Below are 16,868 nucleotides of genomic sequence, written 5' to 3'. Positions count from 1 at the left end.
CAAAAGACATTATGTCACCTGTCAGGTATCTTCGCTGTTCATGCATACAAATCAAGGCAGAGACATATGAAAATAAGTATTAGTGGTACTAAAGAGAGAACTCTAACAGAAATTATAATTAAATCTAGTTCTAACAATAAATTCCCCTCTGTGAAAGGGCATGTCAATCATTTGGATATATATATAGCACCTTCTCTCCTGGAGTGACTTCAGAGGAAATAACTGATTCCAGTTGGTTACAAAAAGACCACTGATTGATTGGTGTTAATCATCTGATTCATCCTGGAGAAATTACTCCAAAACTAAAAGGTTATGACTATGCCCTTTAGAGATATAAAAATTGAGGGGAACAAATATCACTGTTTAGTAGTCAAGTCCTACTCCCGCTTTCAGGTACAGTCTAATGGAATTAAGCCCTCTGTTCACTCTAGAGGTGAAATATTTTCTTCATTTCAATTCATGTGAAAGACACAGAGAAGTGTAACAGAGAGGATACATCAGATTAGAGAACTTTCTGGAGGGTCACAAAGAAAATCCTCAGAAACTAACATTGAAATAAGAAATAAGAACATTAGAAATAAATCTTATCCTTCACTGTGTATCGAAACAAATTTGTGGAAGCCAGTGATGGTCTCACATTTTATGAATTGCAAACTATAATCCATGACCAAGGATGATCCAAATGTTCTGGGACTGTAAATGGGAGATCTCCAGGTGGCTGGAGAATTTTGAGAGTTTCATCCCAACATCTCTGGAGGGTTCCTGTCACTAATATATGCTAAGGGTAAACTTGGGCATTGTTGTTATATGTGTTTTATGAAAAGAGAAAAAAAAAAGAAGAAAGTGAAATCTACCGGACCAGAATATTACACCAAACACAATCCTCAAATATAGCCCAAATGAAGACTGAGGGTAGTTTTAATCAGAGAATTTGATTATTTGGAGGGATATACAGAGAATTGTGAGGGAGGTTCTCCAAACCTTCTGTAATTTTTATTGAGACGTATTATGGAGATGTCATTGCTTAGCTCTGTACTGCTCTGCTCTTAAGATATTAGACCCAGGGCCCAGATTTAAGTCTGCCATGGAAGCTCAATGGGTGACTTTGGACCAGATAAATTGGTTAACCTGAATCAGTAAGTTGGCTTTTTTCCTGACCGAACTACCTCACAGGATATCATTTTGGAGGAAAAGAGGGAATACTGCTATTGGTAACGTTGAGCATCTGAACAGAAGGCAAGGTAGAAAGCTGATAAATAGAGTTTATTTCTCTTATATTACAATTATACTAGTTTGATATTTTGCAAGATCTCTCCTCCCTCAAGTGTATGGTAATTCAAACATATTGTATGTGTAAATGTATCATTATCCTCCCTGTTTCTAAGTTGAAAGAATGCATCCCCTTCCCACCCTATTGCCTTTTCCTTTCCAAGGTACTTTGTGGTAGTGATAGACTTTTCACAGGCTTGTCATGTTGGCAGAAGCAAAGATGCTGATGCAGAAACCAAATATGTCTTGGCAGACCTCATATATGCCGATTGCTGTTTTTTGTTTGTTAAACAAAGGCAACTGTGGTATTTTTAGTTCTATTCAAAATACGGGAAGCAAAAATCATTTCTGCCAAGTGGCAAGGGACAGAACTGGCCAGGGGGAAGAAATGGTTTCCATATTTCTATAAAAGAATTTGAAAGCTTTAGTCACATGTTGTGCTTCAGTCTACTCTGTCTTTCCATCATATATATTAAAGGCAGCTTCTTGCTTTTAACTCAGGGCCACATGGAAATTGCAGAGTTCATGTCCCCAACATGTGAGCCTTCAACATAATTAAGTGTTTGTGTGGTGAATGTCTATGGAGATCATCCAGGTCATGGTTTTCTCAGAGGTGCTTTTTCAAAAGGCAACTGGACTTTCTTTGTGTTTCTAAGATGTTTCGCTTCCCATCGAAGAAGCTTCATCAGTTCTGGCAGAGTGTATTTATGTGATGGGGGCGGGGAGAGGAGATTTTGTTGCCATTCTATGAGATTCTGCACATACCTATTCATTGATGTACACTCCTAGTGTTAGAAGCAATATATCACTGAATACCCATTGCTAGAAATAAAATACCATTGTACCTGTTGTCTTATGTCCTTGTTGATTTCTCAGCAGCATCTGAATAGCTTGGAGATCAGAATGCAGGAGGAAGTAAGCCTTCAACTGATATATCTTGAGGGTGAGGACAGTGGAAGAACTCTCTTCCCTTATATCTTCTCTTCTGCTGCTGCAGTGAGCATGAGGGTAGAGCCAACCCATGGTCAGGATAATGGATTAAGGAGCAGGAAATTTACTTATTTACTTCCTAAATTTGTTATAAGAGAACAACAAGAATATTCAAGCATCCTAACCCCAGGCCTAGGATCAAAGCCAAGTTTTAAGGGACTTCTGGAACACTTGAAGAGTATGTTCTTCCTCAAATGTGCTTATTGGTTTGTTTGTTATATATATACTGTGTTTCCCTGAAAATATGACCTACCCTGAAAACAAGCCCTTGCCCGATTTTCACACCTGCGCCTAATAATATAAGCCATACCCCAAAAATAAGCCCTAGTTACACCCTGCCTACATCTAGCTGTATGTGGTGGGGTGCGAGGTAAGATGTAAAAATCAAGCTAGGGCGCCGGTGGGGGGTGGAGGTGCTCCAAGTGCCCCACAACCTCTTACCTTATCGCGCTGGTGGAGCTGCTCGTGGCACAATGCCAAGAGGCCCGTCTTGCCGGTGGAACCGCTCTTGTCAGAATGCAGTGAGGCTTGTTGCACCCATGGAGCAGCTTGCAGCAGAACTTCATGAGGCTCATCGTCTCACTGGTAGAGGCGCTTGCAGCAGAATGCCATGAGTCTTCTTGCGATTAGTTCTTTCTCCATTGAGAGTGGAGACAGCAGCCAGGATGGGTAGCAGCAGCCAATCAGCATGAAGGACTGAGTCTATCAATCACATCAAGTCCCGCCCTTGTTACCGGGTAGACCCGCTTTAGACTCAGTCCTTCAGCTTGATCTGGCGTGTGGGTCTTTAGCTCTACCTCATTTCTGGCTATTTAGCTTATTTGGATGTTTTTCTCTGGCTTTTTGACTTCGGACTTCTAGACTACGGTTTTCTGCTTTTTCCCCTTAACGGTTGGATCGACTCTCGGACTTCTAACAACTTTGTGGTATCGTTCAGCCCTTTACTGCCCTTCTAGATAGGACACTATTTCTAACTGTAGCACCCCTGGGGGGGGGCGCTTGTCTTCCTGGTTGGATTTCCTGGGCTGGGAGGCTTCCCAGAGGGACTGGCTCTACTCGACGGCCGTTTTAGCCTCCGTTGCAACTTGGGTGGCAAATTGCTTGTATCGGCAGGTCGCGCCGGCCATTTTAATTTCCCTCGCTCGCCCTCTGCAATTTTACATCGTTGGAGCCTTCGGCGGCCATTTTAATTGCCCTCAGTAGGTCTTGGCTTCTGAGTCAGGGCGGCGGCCATTTTTGTTTGCTCTTTTCTCCCCTGACGTCTCCTTGCCAGCAGAAGGTTTAGCTTCGGAGTCAGGGCGGCGGCCATTTTGTTTGCTTCTCTCCACATTGAAAGCTGCTTGCCAGCAGGAAGTTTAGCTTCGAAGTGAGGGCGGCGGCCATTTTGACTGCTAATTTCGTCGTTTCTGGCCTCAATTTGACAAGAATCTCCCTTTATTCTGCTCTGCCTCTGTTTGACTATTAAAGTTACTGGACTTGTTGGATCTCAACAATAGTGGACCTGCTGATTCCACTTAGTGGCCTTACTGTTTGGACTTCCTTTGTACTTTCTACCTAGCTGTTATTACCTCATCAAGTGCCACTTTGGACTAAAATTTGCCCATTACTACTAGCCTTTGTGGAGCTCTCGCGCCCCCTGGCTCTTCTACACTGTGACCTTGCAGACGTTTATTAGAGGGGTTTGTCCACGCCCCCCCTTATTGTCTTGGCCTGCTCACATTGACTTTGTGACCTTGTGAAGTTTCCTACGCTCCCCTTGCTATTGCACGTGAGCCCCTTGCCAGCCATTATGCCTAAGGCGCTGTCAAAATCGAAACACGGCCGTAGGGCCGGGGCTAATGGAAGTGAGCGTTCAGGCCCTCAGTCTGCTGATCAACCTTTAACTCGGGAGGCCTCTCAGGAGCCATCCCCAGTTTTGCACGAGCCTCATGCCCATCACAGACCTGATAAACAGGTCTTGATGTACAGAGCTGAAAAAAGGAGGGACAAAGTGTTGAAAAAATTATGTGACAAGGCCTGCGCTGATCTTACCTGCACTGTCTCTCAGCCTCCTGCAGTGAGGGTGGCCTCAGCACCCTCAATACCTTCTCGCCCGGACACTCCGGATCAGATGTCACTCCAGGATTGTCCAGTGACCATCTCTACCACAAATCTCTGGGGCGCTGAGACCTCTGGTCAGCCTGCATCCTCGGATCCGGATCCTGCACAGGTCTCTTCTCTGTCTCCTCCTCCGACTGCCTCTGATCCTGATCCTGGGCCTGTTCAGCCCCCTGGCCAGCTTTCTCCGGAGCAGATACAACGCATGATTGAGGCGGCGGTGCAGAGGTCTCTAGCCGCTCATTCCTGCCTTTCCAGCCGTGCGGGTTCCATGAGGTCAGCATCGCCCGTTTCTCCGGAACGGCCAACTCCTGAAAAGAGGCAATGCAGGGCTCCTGATTCTCCGTCCTGCTCTCATTCTACTCAGCCCTCAACCTTGGCGGATGCTGAGTATAGCGACTCCAGTCTCTCAGATGATGAGAATCTTCCTCCGGACCAGCCCTCCTTTACGGGGTTGTTTCCGCAATCATTGTTCAAGTCGCTTCTGTTTAAAGCTGTTTCTACGGCTCGTTTGTCCTCTCCAGTCGTTGATCCTGTGCCCGCATCTCCAGCTGACTCATTGGATCCCATGTTTGTCGAACCTGCCAGACCAACTACATCTGTGCCAACCCCACCGCTCTTTTTGGACACAGTGAAGCGGCAGTGGTCTTCTCCTACTTCAGCTGTCCTGCCCTCGGCCAGTGACCGAAGGAACTTCCAGGTGGCTACAGAATTGGACTCCATCCTTCAAATCCCTTCTGTCGACGCGCCCATCGTCGCTTTACTGCCTAATGTCAACGTTCCAGGGGATCCGGACGAAGCGCTTCGCCCAGACGAACGTAGATCGGACTTAGTCCTTCAACGGGCTCACCAAGGATCCGCCTGGGCTATTAGAGCTGCGACCTCAGCTTCATTCTTTAACCGGACTACCCTGCTCTGGTTGCGACAGCTGCAGGAAAAATTGTCTCCTGATGATTTACGTATCAAACAGGACCTTAACAAAATTGTTGCAGCTCTGCAGTTCTCAGCTGACTCTTCCTTGATTGCCGCCCGCTTCGCTTCTAAAGCTCTTGCTTCCTCCGTGGCTGCCCGCCGCTTAGTATGGTTGCGTCATTGGCAAGCGGACACTAGACACAAATGGCGCTTAGCCTCGGTTCCCTTTGGGGGTACCAGGTTGTTTGGAGATGCCTTGGAGCCGTTTCTCACTGAAACGAGAGACAAAAAGAAGATTTTAGCTCCTATTTTCCGCAGGGGGGAGTCCCGTTTTTCCCCTTACACCCCTCGTTCTCAGTTTAGAGGTAACGATGCGGGTGGGTCTTCCTCCTTTGGTTTTTCTAGGCCCCCTACTAACTTTACTAGATTCCGTGGCTCTCAGGATAGATCTGTTCGTGGTAGGCCCTTCGTATCTAAACGGCCCTTTCGGGGGGGAGGAGGTCATTCCTACCGACGCCGTCGCTAAGTGCATCTCCGGTCCTCCCATAGGCGGCAGATTGGCCCTCTTTACCGCCTCTTGGGAGAGATCTGTTTCCGATCAATGGGTCCTGGCCACGTTAAAATCTGGGTTGGCCATTGAATTCCTTTCCCCTCCTCCGAGTGTCTTTGTTTGCTGTCCGATTTCTCGTAATCCGGAAAAACGTGTCCTTATGGACGCTGCGGTACAGCATCTCCTTTCCATCAGGGCTATCCAACCTGTCCCTCCTGATCAACGGGGTACGGGTTTCTATTCCCGGGTTTTTCTGGTGCCTAAGTCCTCGGGGGGGTGGAGACCCATTCTGGACCTTAAACGGTTGAATCGGTATGTAGTATACCGAAAGTTTAAGATGCAGTCCTTAAAGTCCATCCTTGACGGCGTTAGGAGGGGCGATCTCCTTTCTTCGATAGATCTCACTGAGGCCTATCTGCATATTCCGATTTGTCATTCCCATAGGCGTTATTTGCGATTTTGTTACGGGGGGGTCCACTATCAATACAGGGCCCTTTCCTTTGGCCTCTCCTCTGCTCCCCGCACCTTTACTAAGGTGCTAGCAGCCTTAGCTGCTTCCCTCAGGGTTCGTTCAGTTCGGCTTCTCTGCTACCTGGACGATATTCTTGTTCTGTCCTCATCCCTACAACAGGCTACTCGAGATCTTCGGCTTACTCTAGAGACCTTGGCCTCTCATGGCTTTTCGATTAATCTTGAGAAAAGCCACTTAATCCCTTGTACTTCCCTGGTCCATTTGGGGGCCCTCATTGACTCTGTCCAGGGGAGGGTTTTTCTTTCTACAGAAAGACAGGACAGTCTGCGAGGGTTGATATCTAGGATTGAAAGGTGTCGGGCTGTTTCACCTTACGTTCTTTCCCAACTCCTGGGGAAGATGATTTCGGCCATAACCATTGTTCCCTGGGCTCAGCTCCATTCCCGGGAGCTTCAATGGTTCCTTTTACCTTTTCAGAAGGCGGGCAGAGCCACATCAAGCAGGCCGATTCCTGTTCCCTCAGCTGTTCGCAGGTCCCTCAGATGGTGGACGTCGCCAGCTCTGTCGGCCGGCTCCCTCTTCCTCGAGCCTCAACGAGTGGTGGTCACCTCAGATGCCAGTCTTCTCGGCTGGGGGGCTCATTGCCAGGGGCAGATAGCTCAAGGAACTTGGACTGTCCGCGAAGCCGCCCGTCCGATCAACTGGCTGGAATTGCAGGCTGTTTTCCTTGCCCTCCGAGCCTTCCATCACCTGGTGTCCGGTGCTCACGTTTTGGTACTAACGGACAATGTCACTGCCAAGGCTCACCTCAACAAATTGGGGGGCACCAGGTCGAAGTCCCTGCTTTCTGTGGCGCTGAAGTTAGGTCTCTGGGCGGAGCGCCATCTCAGCTCCCTTCGCGCAGAACACATCTCTGGAACCAGCAACACTCAGGCGGATTGGCTGAGTCGACAACATGTGGACAATGCGGAGTGGCAGCTTCATCCTCGCATGTTTCAAGGTCTGATTCAGCGATTCGGCGTTCCTGTGATCGATCTCTTTGCCACGCATCTGAATGCTCAGCTACCTCTCTTCTTCGCCCGATACCCGGAGTCTCAGGCTGTTGCCATGGATGCTCTGCGATCCCCTTGGCCGCGGGGCCTATTGTATGCCTTTCCTCCGACCGGGCTGATTCCCAGGGTCATTCGCAAAATCCTGACAGAGCGGGCGGAGGTGATATTGTTGGCTCCCCACTGGCCTCGGAGGCCTTGGTTTGCAGACCTGGTGTCTCTTTCACTCGCCCCTCCTTGGCGCCTTCCACACGATCAGGACGTTCTCATTCAAGGTGCCTTGTTCCATCCGGATCTGCCTTGGCTCAATCTGACCGCCTGGCGGTTGAGCGGCGCTGTCTGAGTGACGCGAACATTCCAGGCGACGTGATTCAGATTATTCAAGCCTCTCGCCGCCCTTCGACAGAGCGAGTTTACTCGGCTACTTGGCGGGCCTTCTGCTCGTATTGTGCCAATCATGGTGTGTCACCCCTTCAGGCTTCTATTGTGGACGTGTTGGTGTTCCTTCAGAAGGGTTTCTCGAAAGGCCTTTCTCCTAACACTTTGAGGCGCCAGGTAGTGGCTATCTCATCAGTCCTTCGCTGTGGTTCTCTCTCATCCTTGGCCCAACATCCTCTCATTCGCCGCTTCCTCCGGGGTGCTTCTAACATGTCTCCCCCGGTGTTACACCGCTACCCAACCTGGGATTTGCCGTTGGTGTTGAACTCGCTTATGGGTCCTCCTTATGAACCGTTGCGGACAACGAGCCTCCGATTGTTATCCTGCAAGGTCGCCTTCTTGGTGGCCATAACTTCGGCCCGCCGTATTTCAGAGATTGCCGCCTTGTCAATTCGCTCTGATCTATGTGTGTTTCATGCTGACCGTGTGGTTCTCCGCCTGGACCCCACCTTCATCCCGAAGGTCAATTCGGTGTTTCATCGCTCCCAGGAGTTGATCTTACCTAATTTCTGTCCCAGACCGACTCATCCTCGAGAACGCCGTTGGCGCACTTTGGACGTTAGACGAGCTCTGCGGATTTACCTGAAGAGAACAGCTGGGGTTCGCCGTTCGGAGTCGATGTTCGTATCCTTCTTGCCTGTTTCCCTGGGCCTTCGCGTGACTTCATCTACAATCGGCCGCTGGATCCGGCAAACCATTGCTTCGGCATACGACCTCCGTTCTCTTCCGCGACCGGCACGTATAACAGCGCACTCCACCCGCAGTGCTTCTACGTCGGCTGCCTGGTCTACTCAGGCTTCATTGCTCGAGATTTGTCGTGCGGCGACATGGGTTTCACCTGTTCCCTTTATTCGGCACTATAAAATTGACTCCTTTGCTTCGGCGGAGGCTGCATTTGGTAGACAGGTGTTACAACAGGTCGTTTCTGGGGAGGATGTTTCGTACCAGTCTGGTCCCACCCCGGCTTCGGAACAGTGAACTGGGGTATGTCCCATCCTGGCTGCTGTCTCCACTCTCAATGGAGAAGGGGCGTTGGTCCTACCTGATATGCTCCTTCTCGTTGAGTGGAGACAGCAGCCAGACCCTCCCTTTAAGTGTTTTTTCTTCAGTCTGGTGCTTTCAACCTTGTTTTTTCTTCTGGACTCTGTTCTTCGTTTCCCACACGCCGAGTCTATCTCTTCAGTTCTTCGCCTAAAGCGGGTCTACCCGGTAACAAGGGCGGGACTTGATGTGATTGATAGACTCAGTCCTTCATGCTGATTGGCTGCTGCTACCCATCCTGGCTGCTGTCTCCACTCAACGAGAAGGAGCGTATCAGGTAGGACCAACGTCCCGTTTCAAACCATCCCCTTTGCAAGCAGACAAAGCTTCATCTCCCTCTGGGTGAAAAGTGTTTGGGCAGCTACCACAAACCCTGCTTTCTCCATCCCACTGTTCTTGCCTGCGGCCTCAATTGGGCCAAGCTCTTGGCACGCCCCAGCCTTCACCTGCCTTGCCAGGAGGGTGAAAACCCTCTGCGAGGCGCCGTGGCCAAGAAGTGTACTGGCAGCAGCAGGCACGGTGTATGTAGGCCGGGGCATGCTGAGAGCAAGCAGACAGTGGGATGGAGAGGGTATGGCCAGCAGTAACTGTGTTCCCACTCCTGTCGGCCCCCGCACTCACCACCTCCTACATTTTAAAAAAATAAGACTTCCCCAAAAATAAGCCTGAGTGCTTATTTTCAAGCCCAAAAGAAAATAAGACCGGGTCTTATTTTCAGGGAAACATGGTATTATATATGCAAGGTGGCATGCATAGTACTTCCTCCTCTCTGACTTTTCTCCACAAAAGTAACCTCATTTTTAATGATGGCCACTAATCCATACAACTGACATCCATAGCTGAAAATGAGCATAAATTGTCTCCTCCACAATAGTCCATCCCTTTAACCATTACACCACATTGGCATTGGCTTCTGCCATCCCCAATAGTCTCTTCTGCATATTATCTCTTCTTTTTTCTTGGCCATTTTTCTCTCTATATTTCTGTCTCTCTTGGTAACACAGAGGTCTATCCTGTTCTCGCCTATTCCCTTCTAGCATCTTTTTATGCTTTGGGGTTCCTCTTTTATCCAGTAATTATGGATCATTATTTTTCCTTTGGTTGAAGTGCTAAACCATTTCTCCTGATTCCTTCAATTATTTTAAGCTCACAGATTATCAAGCCTCTCAGATTTTCCTTAAATTTAAAGAGATTAGAGATGAGGTTCAATCTGCAGCCATCCCATAGTGCTGGCCTGAACGAATCTTCAATCTCTGACTCTGATGTCACGCATCTGCAGTTGTGTCTCTTCTGGTCTGGACTTAAGCAGGGAACTGCATGAAGATGCAGGGAGCAAACCTATTGAGGTATCTGGGTGTTGGCATCAACAATAGTTGATTGTGGTTTTGTATTAGGTATTGTGTGATGGTAGCTAAATGTCAGCTGCTTTTCAAATCTGCTTCTACTTCTAAAAAATTTTATGATTTCTAAATAAAATTCGCATTTGTTGTTTCTGACGGCTATTGATTGCAACAATCCTCTTAAAGAGGAAAATAAATATATGATTAGGTTTTACATCAAATCCTTTTCTTTACCATGGCATTAAAACTCTGAAATTCACATTGAACTGAGTATGAGAGCTCTGACTATAGTAAAATTGCAGGTTCTACAAACAACTACTGCTCTCAACAGCCTTGTTTCACGTCAATACACAATCCTGGGAATTGGAAGGAAGCTATAATTATAATCATCCTGCACTAAAGGATTGATAATCATAGAGGAGTACAGTAATAGTCTGGGTTTTTGTTTTTTTTTCAATTTTGAGTTTCTTCGGTCACCATAATATAAATATACATTCCTGGACTTTTTAAACAAGTTGCAATTAAGTGTCCATTTGAAAAAAAAAATCCAATTATATTTGTTCAGTGGAAAATTACGTTTAATGCATACATAGCCATCTCGAATTGCCCTCCTGCTCTGCTTTACTGACTCCATACGATCCTTGAAGATCATGCTTTTGATGCAACTGCTGCTAGGTAGGTGTGGGTAAGAACTGTGCAGCGGTTTAATACTGGAGGCTGAAAGGTAGCATAGGTCACGAAAATAAATGTTGGTATTGTCTTCATTCATGCAAATGGAGGAGGCAGATCTGTTCTCGTTGATCCCGGCTCCAGTGGTCAGGATCGGGTAATGCCATGATCCAGTTATTGATTGAGTCTGCATAGCTGAGAAGCTCCTCCCCTTTGTCCTGCTTCCCAGCTTTCTGACTCAATCCGGTTGAGAAAGGCACGTTTGAGCCTTGCTCTGGCAAAAATTTCCCTTTTGCCTCCAGTTTATTTCTAGCTCCCAGACCTCTTGGTTGAGCTCCCAGCGCGAAGGGGTTCGCACCCGAGACCGCTGGAGGCCAAAAGAAAACTCTTTTGGCTGTGAGGCCTGCTGGTTCCCGGCTGGTTGAGCCTGGTCCTCACTTCTGCGTGGAGGGCTATTCCCTCTACCACTGCAGCCTTCGTGGCTGGAACATCTTGCCTGGCCAGGCTGAGGTATCTCTGCCAGCTATCTGGGATCCGATAGCTGTAATACTGCTGCTGCTGGAAAAGCCTCAGACAACAACGAGCTTGCAGAGTGCTGGATTGACATCAGAGCCTTCCTTCGGCTCGTTTGGGACAGCGCAGCGGCGGAGCGGCTTGAATCCACAGCCCTTGCTCCGTGGGTGGATCAGATAGCCTGATCTTCTCCCAGGCTCCTGGAATTGCTTGTGAGTAAGGGGGGGGAGTTTGTTCCCCTTTTTAAACGTTTTTGTTTCTCCTGGGGCCAAATTAAGTTCCGGCAGCCATTTTAGAATTCTGGTGGCCATTTTGGAACAGCCTCATGGCATTAGAGGCCTAGCCAGAACTTCAGGCCTGCCTTAATTCTCTACCTTGCCCTTTATTACAGCACTATTGGAGGCCTATTCTTCTAATAAAAGGAATTACAGGCCCTTCAGATGGCTTCCCAAAGGCCTGCCAGGACATCCAAGCACCCCCCACAACAGGAGGAATTCAGCTCCTCTGACCCGGTGCCTGCTAAGAGAAGCAGGAAGACCCACCATACTTCCAGGGGGCCCAAGCCCTCCCAATCTGCAGCTATGTCAAAGGAAGAGCTCAAGCGCCACAAGGCTATTGAAAAGGCCATCCAGAAGGCCATTCAAGCAGCTTCCTTACAGGAGAATGTATCTCTTAGCCCCCATCCCTCTAGGGTGGTGACACCTCCAGCTAGCACTGTACCTCTTCCCACAGGCCCAGAACCTGCTGCTTCCCCTGCCCAGCCGCAGGGGGTAGATAACCCAGGGCAAGCTCTCTCCCCTGCCTTATCACCAGATAGGGACTCTCCCTTGCCTGAAGGGTTGAAGGAAGTTAACGCAGCCTTATTTGGGCCCCAACCTGAGGTTTCTTCTGCCCCTTCGCAGCCCCAGGGGATTCCTGTACAGGTTTCCACACCCTTGGCTCCCCCTGCCCCGGCCCCTGAGCCCCAAATAGCTCCAAACCTGGCTTCCTTTATCCGAGAGGCCATTAGGATGGGGGTTAGGGAAGAAATGCAGAGGACCTCTTCATGGGTGTCCAGCCATTCTTTTTCACAGGTGGATGTTGAGGGCTCTATTCTCTCTGTAGCAGAAGCAGCCCCTCAGGGTCCTGAGTCCCCTGCCCATGCAGAGTCCACTGATCATTCTGATAAGGAATCCATATCCGCCCCTGATCCTATGGATCAGGATTTGTCTGAGGACGAAGACTTAGGCCCTGACCAACCAGCATTTGTGGGGCTCTTTAAGCCCCAGCTCTTTCGTTCCCTACTCCACAAGGCCAAGGCCATTACTGGTTTGGGCTCTTCTCAGGCCTCATCTGTCAACACGGGGGAGGGTCCTTCCTCATCTATACCCCTCTTTGAAGTACCTACCATTGAATCTGAAGAAATCCCGGGCCCCAAGATTTTTCGGGATGTTTTACAACGCCAATGGGCGGCTCCGGCGTCTGGCCCCAGTCCCAATGTCTTAGATAGACGTTTATATAATTTGGCTCCTGAATTATCTTCTCTCCTGCAGGTCCCTTCTGTGGACCAGCCTGTGGCAGAACTATCTGCCCCCACTAATTTGACAGGGCCACCTGAGGAAGGCCTACGCCCGGAAGATAGGCGCCTGGAACATTCCCTTGTTAGATCTCACCAGGCTACTGCCTGGTCGGTCAAGGCCTCCTTGGCCGCCTCCTTTTTTAACCGGGCCTCAATTTTGTGGCTCCGCCAACTCCAGGCCAGGCTCCCTGTCTCTGATTTAAGGGCCCAGCAGGACATAAGCAAAATCATTGCAGCCCTAGATTTTTCAGCGGATGCAACTTTAAATTCTTCCTGCTTCGCTGCTAAGGCCATTGGCTCTTCCATAGCTGCCCGGCGTCTACTCTGGCTTCGCCAATGGCAAGCCGACGCCAAATCTAAATGGCGTCTAGCATCTTCCCCCTTCGAAGGCCCTAAGCTCTTTGGAGCCCCTCTGGAGCCTCTCCTCATAGAGTCCAAGGACAAACGCCGTATTCTGCCCAGCTTGTCTCGGCGTTCCGACTTCAGGTCTCAATCCAATTTCCGTCCTTTCAGACCTTCAGACGGGGGTTTCTCTGGGAGCCGTCGCCAACGGTTCCCCCCACCTAGGCAATTTAGACCCCAGGACCGCCAAGGTCCTCCCCCTAGAGGTCAGTCCAGACGGCCCTTTCGAGGGAGCAGGGGGCGGGGGTTCCGTAGATCACGCTGACGGCTTGGCCCAGCTTCCCATTGGAGGCCGCCTGGCTTCCTTCGCCAGCCAGTGGGCAGCTACCTCGTCGGACACCTGGGTCAGGGAGACCATCAGCTCTGGCCTCTCTCTCGAATTCCTCTCCACCCCCCCAGAGAGATTTCTTCACTGTCCCGTCTCCCGGAACAGATCCTCCCGGCTCCTGGTGGCATCAGCCATTCGTCACTTGTTGGTCATCCGAGCCATCGAGCCGGTGCCCCAGGAGCAGCTCGGACAAGGCTTCTATTCACGCTTGTTCGTTATCCGGAAGTCTTCGGGGGGATGGCGAGCGATACTAGATCTCAAATCCCTGAACCGCCGGATAGTGTACCGGCGGTTCAAGATGCAGTCCCTCCAGACCATCTTGGAGGGCATCAGACTTGGAGACTACCTCTCGTCAATCGACCTGACGGAGGCATATCTCCATGTACCCATCCTCCCCGCCCACCGCAGGTTTCTCCGCTTCTGTTTCCTGAGCCAGCATTATCAGTACAGGGCTCTTCCATTCGGCCTCTCATCGGCCCCCAGGGTATTCACAAAATTGATGGCCGCCATCGCGGCCCTCCTCAGGTCCATCCCCATCCGGATGCAGTTCTACCTGGACGACCTTCTGGTCCAGTCGGTCTCGGAGAGTCAGGCCCTTCAAGATCTCTCAACGACTCTCAGAGTCCTGGAATCCCACGGATTCTCTATCAATCGGACCAAGAGCCATCTGGTCCCGGCCACGCGTCTCCAGCACCTGGGGGCGATCATCGACACGAGCCTATGCAAGGTCTACCTTTCCCAGGATCGCCTGGCCAGCCTGCGGTCTCTGGTCAGGGCAGTGAAGGCAGGGAGGGGCTCTTCCCTGGCTTCGCTCTCCCAACTCCTGGGAAAGATGGTCTCTTGCATCGGCATAGTTCCCTGGGCACGTCTACACTGCAGGGACCTGCAGTGGTTCCTCCTACCTTACCAGAAACGGGGGTTGGGGTCCTCCCTCCGGCGGGTCCATCTTCCTCCCAAGGTGCTCCAGTCCCTCGATTGGTGGTCCTCGGGAGCTCTTCTCCAGGGGCGGGAGTTCAGGGTTCCTCAGTGTCTTATACTGACTACAGACGCCAGCCTTCACGGCTGGGGGGCCCACCTATCCTCCTCCCTCGCCCAGGGTCGATGGACCCAGGCGGATTTAAAGCACAACATAAACTGGTTGGAACTCCGGGCCATCCACCTGGCCCTACGAGTCTTTGCCCCCGAGGTTCAGGACAAGCATGTCCTGGTCAGAACGGACAACGTGGCCGCCAAGGCCCACGTGAACCGCTTGGGAGGGACCCGCTCTCGGCATCTCATGGAGGAAGCCGAGAGACTGGGCTCCTGGGCAGAGTTGCACCTAAGGTCATTGAGGGCAACTCACATCTCGGGGGTGGAGAACTCTCAGGCGGATTGGTTGAGCAGGACCACGGTGGACCCCGGGGAGTGGGCCCTGGAACCTGCTCTCTTTCGGGAGATCACATCTCGCATGGGAGTTCCAGTCCTGGACCTCTTCGCCACACGGAGCAATCGACAGACCCAGAGGTTCTTCGCACGGTTTCCGGAACCAGGAGCGGAGGCCGTGGATGCTCTACACAGTGTCTGGCCTCCCGGCCTTCTATACGCCTTCCCTCCTCTCCCCATCGTGGCCAAGGTCATCAGGAAGATGTTACAAGAGAAGGCAGAGCTGCTGCTAATCGCCCCCCATTGGCCTCGCAGGCCTTGGTTCGCGGACCTGAAGGCTCTCTCGGTTCGGCCTCCCTGGCGCCTTCCCCCGGACAAAGTCATCCTTCGCCAGGGCTCACTTCTTCATCCGGACGCCGCATGGCTGCAGCTAACCGCCTGGCGATTGAGCGGCGTCTGCTGAGCTCCCGGCGTCTTCCTCCCAGAGTCGTCGCCACCATCCAGGCAGCCCGTAGACCCTCGACTACTCGCATATACGACTCCACCTGGAGGACCTTTTCATCTTGGTGCGACAGCCACTCCATCATTTCTACGGCAGCCTCTACGGAGCAGGTGCTCATCTATCTGCAGGATCGTCTTGACTCAGGTTTGGCACCCAACACACTCCGCAGGCAAGTTGCCGCTCTCTCCTCTATCCTTTGCTGTGGCTCCCGGACCTCCCTATCCTCCCACCCTCTAGTTAGGCAGTTCCTCAGGGGGGCCTCCAACATTCGCCCGGCCCCTCTTCATAGATATCCTACCTGGGATCTTCCCCGGGTCCTAGAGGCTCTTACCAGAGCTCCATTTGAGCCCCTAAGGGAAGTTGGGCTTCGTTTTCTCTCTTATAAGGTAGCCTTCCTCCTGGCCATTACTTCGGCCAGGAGGATCTCCGATTTGGCGGCCCTTTCAGCTCGGGAGGACTTATGTATCTTTCACCCCGACAGGGTGGTCCTCAGATTGGACCCCACCTTTCTTCCCAAGATCAATTCTCCTTACCATAGGTCCTTGGAATTAGTGCTCCCTGACTTCTGCCCCAATCCCGTCCACGCCCGAGAAAGGGCGTGGCATACCCTGGACGTCAGGCGGGCCCTTCGCATCTACCTGCGACGGACCTCCTCCCTACGCCAGTCGGAATCTCTCCTGGTCTCATTTCAACCTTCTTCCCTCGGCAGGAAAGTTTCATCGGCCACTCTGGGCCGTTGGATTCGGGCTACCATCGCCAAGGCGTATGAAGTCCTCTCCCTTCCGGTGCCTCGGCACATTACAGCCCATTCCACACGTAGCGCTGCCACTTCAGCGGCGTGGGCCACCCAGGCATCCTTAGAGGAAGTCTGCAGGGCTGCCGCCTGGACTTCCCCCACTCCCTTCATCAGACACTATCGTCTCGATCGGTTCGCCTCGGCCGAGGCGGCCTTCGGACGTAGGGTGCTCCAACAGGTGCTCCGGGTTCCTTCCCCACCTGCTCGGGCTAGTCCCTCCCTATAGGGTTCTGCTTGGGCATGTCCCGATCCTGACCACTGGAGCCGGGATCAACGAGAATGGGCGTTGACTTACCTGAACGCTTCTTCTCGTTGTTCCGGCTACAGTGGTCAGCCCCTCCCTGTCTGGGCCCTCGTAGGTGGGAAGTTTTCTGTGGATCTGTCTCTTCCCTTGTTTTACAGCTCAAAGTGCCTGTCTGCGTCGTCGTCTTTCATCAGAAAGCTGGGAAGCAGGACAAAGGGGAGGAGCTTCTCAGCTATGCAGACTCAATCAATAACTGGATCATGGCATTACCCGATCCTGACCACTGTAGCCGGAACAACGAGAAGAAGCGTTCAGGTAAGTCAACGCCCATTTTCA

The 16,868-nt window shown here is 51.1% G+C and overlaps 1 protein-coding gene across 2 annotated transcripts in view; it reads left to right on the top strand.

Annotated features, from left to right (window-relative positions):
* Positions 1-16,868, top strand: part of FBXL7 (F-box and leucine rich repeat protein 7) — a 194,563-nt gene that overhangs the window by 165,480 nt on the left and 12,215 nt on the right. The window contains exon 1 of one of the 2 annotated variants that reach the window (XM_070942588.1): positions 16,836-16,847. The exons of the other annotated variant lie outside the window; for it this stretch is intronic. The gene's annotated coding sequence lies outside the window, so the exon portion shown is untranslated. Of the gene's footprint in view, positions 1-16,835; positions 16,848-16,868 lie in introns of those variants that run through there. 2 annotated transcript variants of the gene reach the window in all.

The sequence above is a fragment of the Pituophis catenifer genome, unplaced genomic scaffold, assembly GCF_029215685.1.
Source record: "Pituophis catenifer annectens isolate HBS135680 unplaced genomic scaffold, rPitCat1.0.hap2 SCAF_3, whole genome shotgun sequence".
Lineage (NCBI taxonomy): Eukaryota > Metazoa > Chordata > Lepidosauria > Squamata > Colubridae > Pituophis > Pituophis catenifer.
The sequence above is the reverse complement of the archived record's forward strand: the minus strand, read 5'-3'. Positions and strand labels throughout refer to the sequence as shown.